The 5132-nt window shown below is 46.1% G+C and overlaps 1 non-coding gene across 1 annotated transcript; it reads right to left on the bottom strand.

Annotated features, from left to right (window-relative positions):
- Positions 1–737: 737 nt before the first annotated feature.
- Positions 738–844, bottom strand: LOC148093218 (U6 spliceosomal RNA). Its single transcript, XR_015714493.1, has one exon. It is a non-coding gene; the product is annotated as a U6 spliceosomal RNA (small nuclear RNA).
- Positions 845–5132: the final 4288 nt, after the last annotated feature.

Genomic DNA, 5132 nt, shown 5'->3' with positions numbered 1-5132 from the left:
CAGGCCTTCAAGTAAGTTTCATCAAAGGGATTGGTAAACTATAAAACATGATATAAAATATAATTCTTAGAAAACGCCTATAGATTTGTAATACCAACCGCCCAAGATCCTGCTGTTCTCAAAGGAGTGGGGCCTCGAAGAAGAGAGGGGTATCTGGACACATACAGTTGAGAAATACTGCTTTATAGTTGTGAAAACACTTGTTCCGTACTTATCTCAATCTGTCCTCTAAGTTTTCAAAATGCCTCCCAAATATGGTGGCAGGGAGTGATATGAGAAAAGAAAGAACATTTTTTTTCTCTACCTGCAAAGGCCAGCCTTGTATATTACTTAGCTGGACCCCTACCGTTGGCACTGCAATGCTGGGGGACAATGAATTGGAGGGTGAAGCGGGTGTGGGGACCTATGCTCTGCAGTTTCCTTTTGCAGACAATTTCTCAGATGTTTGTTTATAGATTATAGAATACTTTCATTGTAGGAGTGACCTAAAGCAAAGTGCCTTAGGAAGGTCGACCAGCGAGGAAGGTCGGTGAGACATTATGGTGAAGCAAAGCTGATATTATATATGATACAGGTACATTGCACATCGCAGGTTAGGATTTGCATTTTACTGCCCTGGAATCCCATCACTGTCTCGGTGGTTGGCATCACTCCCCATACTTTACAGATGAGAAAACTGCAGTTCTCAGCAAAAGCAGCCTCCCAAACGTGTTGCTGAGTACACTTCTTTTTTTTTTAAATACATGGAACGCTTCACGAATTTGCGTGTCATCTTTGTGCAGGGGCCATGCTAATTCTCTCTGTATTGTTCCAATTTTAGTATATGTGCTGCTGAAGCGAGCACTGAGTACACTTCTTGGCTGAGCGGCCACCTTCAGAGTCCCTCAGGAGCTCAGCCCACACTGGTTTTCTTCTTGGTTCCTAGGCCCCATCTCGCTCTTGCCAGCCTGAGGGCATTTGCTGTTTCTCCCCCGTTGCTCATTGTGCTCTCCCTCCTGGCCTCCTTCCCCATCTTGAATACAGGTCCTCCTATTAATTTTTCTGCGCCATAGAACTTTCTTTTTCTTCCAGGCATTTATGAAGAAACATTTTATTTTTCAAATGTGCTAATTTGTGTATTATCATGAAGTCAAAGTTCATGCCTATTTGGTTCACTACTGTATTCCCAGTACCGGGCACGGTGCTCAATAAATATTTGTTGAATGATGAATGGAAGGAAGGCCAGTTCATCATTTTATTTGAAAGTTCAAACAAATAAAAGCTATTTCCCCTGATACGGTATTTTGATATTGTTCTTCTCCTGATATTTTTCTAACATACAAAAAGTTGAAATAATTGTGTCATATTGATTCCACAATTGTTAATATAAATTAAGAGCTAGTGATCGAAGTCTATTTCAAGAAAAACTGAATTTCAAGTTGGGTTGGTTGTCCGGCCGGGCATTGCTCAGCACTTGAGCATTGACCTAGGATCCAGTAGATCGCGGTTCGATTCCCTGTTAGGGCACATGCCCGGGTTGCGGGCTAGATCCCCAGTCAGGGGCGTGCAGGAGGCAGCCGATCAATGACGACTCTCTCATCAATTCTCTCTTTCCCTCTCCCTTCCTCTCTCTGAAATCAAAAAGGATATATTTAAAAATAATAAGAAAATAAATAAATAAAGTTGGATTGGTTGTGATACAAATAGGCCCTACCAGATGCTTTGGGAGTTCTCAGTTACAAAGAGCTGGTTCTACACTATGTGGCCCAGAAGTAGCACCTTTGTCAGAAAGCTACAGGTGCCCGCACACAGGGCTCTGGTTTCTACACAGCTCCTGGTGACATAGGTGTTGGAGGGAAAAGTCTGGGCCTGGAGGCCTCGTCACTCATGAGTCTGTGTGATGTAGGTCGAATTACAGTCGTCCCTGTAATTGAACCCCCTTGGTTGAAGCCGCTGACGCAAAGCCTGGGGATAAAGAGGAGGACCCGGGCAGTTCAAACCCGCGCCGTTCAAGGGTCAAATGTACCTCTCTTCTCTGAGCCTATGTCTCCTTCTGTGAAATGGGAATTAAAATTCCAGTCCTGACTCACTCATCCCTCACCAAGATGGGATGATGGAGTCCGATGTAGGACACTGTCCTTTGTAAAAGTATAATGTGCTGTGAAAACGCCAAGGGCTTATTCCAGACAGGGGCACATGCAAAGCATCCGGGTATCTGTTTATGTTTCTTCTCGCTAATTTGCACTGTTAATGAAGAATTCCAGGTTCACCCCCAGCTTCTGTTATCTGGCAGGACTTTGGATCACAGCCCTGGGGCTCCTCCTGAAAACTCGGAGCTGGGCCAAGGGCGAGCCTGTAAGGGCCTCCTAGATCCTGCTCACTCCCCGGAAGCTGGATTGCTTTGAATATTGTGCCAAATCTCCTTCCCACTCTTGGAAGAAGATTTGAGCAGAAAGAATATAGGGCCGGTTGTTTTCGCCTGCCCCTTCTCCCGCCCCCGACTGCAGAATTTCTGTCTCACATTTATCCTCTGACTCCCTTTCTTCTCCTCCCGCCCAGACTCAAACTTGTAGGAGACCTTTTGCCCTGAATTTCAGCAGGAAGCACAACCAGCAACCAGATGTCTGACTTTTTCACCCCATTGGCAAGGATTAGCCATCTTCCCTGTAAACTTCCGGCCTTTCCTCTCCCTTAGATCTCTCAGCTTCTTCACGCTCCATCTCCTTTAGCTCATGCACATGAACACCCTCCAGAGGAGAAACAAAAGGTGGCCTGCACACTGCTGCAAACGTGCGGAGTATTTATAAACCCGGTTCCGTAAGCCCAGCGCTGGTGGCTGTTGGAGAGGGTGTGGGGGGACCGGATAGTGGCTCAGCTCTTGGATTCACTTGGTGTATCACCAAATTCTGATCCAATGGAGAAGAGGTGGCCTTGATCAAATACAGAGATAATTAAATTCACAGCTTAAAATAACATGTAAAGAAAAGTGAACATAAATTCTGTTACCATTAAAGTATTTGGGTGTGGAAAAATAATAGATAAGGCCATTTTTGCAGCTTCTAGAGTAACAAGAGACACAGATCGTCTTTGAGACAGAGCAGAAGACTTTGGAACTGGGAGAAAACTCTGAGGGAAGCTCATCCAGTTCCTTCCCTTTCCAGGTAGAGAAACTGAGGCTCTGCTGGGGCAGGGTGGGTGGGAGGACTTGTGCCCCAAGTCCCTTGGTTGATGGTAGAGTGGGGTATCCCAGATGAAGGGCCCACTCATGGCTCTACTTATACCTCCCCTGAGATGTTTCTGGAAAGGAGTTTGGCAGTCACAAGCCTGGACTTGGCCTGCCTTCTCTCTGCTTCCCATCCTTCTGCTCTTGGAACGGTTGGCTGGGTCTCTTTCTCAGGGTCACTCTGATCACAACCCCCAGCCATGAAGCAGCAGCCAGAGCGATGGGTGGGGCTTTTCTCGCCTGTGTCCACCAATCATCCAATAAACACCTTGAGGGGAAGGAGAAGCAGAACTTTTCTTTTAAAAAAACATAAGAGGAAACATACTCAGAAAAGACTGGTTTCAAGTAAGCAGTCTTGGACAGGCCATAAGCAGCAAGTGTTACCCAAAGAAATGCATGAAAAAGCAAGTGGGGCCATCACAGGAAACCTTTAAAATGGGTATCACTCAACTGCACAAAATCCTGTCCCTCCATCTTTCCCATCCCCTGCTTTCCCCACACACATCTGTGTTTGCTGGTATAACTAGTTGTGTGACTTCAGTCAAGCCCCTCTCTGTGCCTCAGTTTTCTTACCTATAAAGTGGGGATAATAGTTCTTATTTGATATAGTTGCCATGGGGCTTATGTAAATTGAGGGTATCACACTAAGCATGTAGTAACTGTTTAATAAGCTTCAGTTTTCTTCCAGTTTTCTTCCTTCTGTGATGGGAGACTATACACCCATTCCTTAAGGGAGTGGGTCCCAACAGGGCAGGAGGTGCCTTCTTCAGCAAGTCCCGTAACACTTTGTTTCCTCTCCCACCTGCATCTTTGTTCTGCAGCCTTGGCTGCCTCCAAGAAGAAAGGTCAATCTGGGCCTTGAAGGATGTGTTCAGTTTGGGTAGCCAGGGCACCTCAACCAGGCAGAGTCATTGTGGGAAATGTGCGCCCTTTCTATCCTCAGCCCACAGCCGGGGGCTCTATCACTGATGTTTCTAATTGTTTACTTCACAAAACCTGAATTTTTCTTCTAAAAAAAAGGGAAAGAAACCAGGGCCCCCACATTAATATAAATGGCTCCCAAGGGGGCCTGTTAGCTGGGGCTCAGAACAATGAGTTAATTGAAAGTGGTAATGAGAAAAAGCAGCTGACACTCATAAACCCATGCACCAATGAGCAGTTCAATTCCTGGGCAGTGGGTGAGAGCCAGGCTTTCTAGCCAACCAAGATGTCAATGGCTTCTCAAAATAATTGCCTGAGGAATACCAGGCTGCAGGCAGGGACCAAGCTTGTCTACAGATCCTGTCACCTGGCTGGGAGCCACCTGTGATGGCTCAGTGCCCAGTGCTTCAAGCCCTGTGCTTTGAGGAAATACCGGAGACCTAAGGATAGGCACTCCATTGAGGTGTCACGTGAAAAAGTCAAGGGACTTATTTCACATTCCAGCCTCACCATTCCCATGGGGGTGGGGCTTGAGACAAGGCACATCTCCAGGCCTCAGTTTCCTCGTCTGTCAAATGGGTACATTAGTACCTGTCCTCCCAGTCTCGCAGCATTGTTTTGTTTGAACATCCAATGAGATGACATATTTGGAATGCTCTATGAAGTAAGAGACATGTCGTGCGAACGGGAGAGCTCTGTGGAGTGAGCTAGGGTCAGGCTGCCTGGCTCACACAGGTTAGACTAAGACAATAATTCATACTTCATAAGATTGATTAGAATTAAGTAAAATTATACATATATATATAACAAAATATATATAAAATGTATTTGAAATGGCAGCTGGTGTATGGTAAGCACTGGACAAGTGTTCCCTGTTGTCTGTGATGAGGTGTATTCAGGGCTCATGGCCGGAGGCCCAGAGCGGGCTTGTGCTTTGCTGCCTTTTCTACTCATTTCTGGTCACGTGGACCAAATGCCCAGTCTTCCCACAGCAGCCCTGCGTCACACA

This window comes from Miniopterus natalensis, chromosome 4 (genome assembly GCF_054644295.1).
Source record: "Miniopterus natalensis isolate mMinNat1 chromosome 4, mMinNat1.hap1, whole genome shotgun sequence".
NCBI lineage: Eukaryota > Metazoa > Chordata > Mammalia > Chiroptera > Miniopteridae > Miniopterus > Miniopterus natalensis.
The sequence above is the reverse complement of the archived record's forward strand: the minus strand, read 5'-3'. Positions and strand labels throughout refer to the sequence as shown.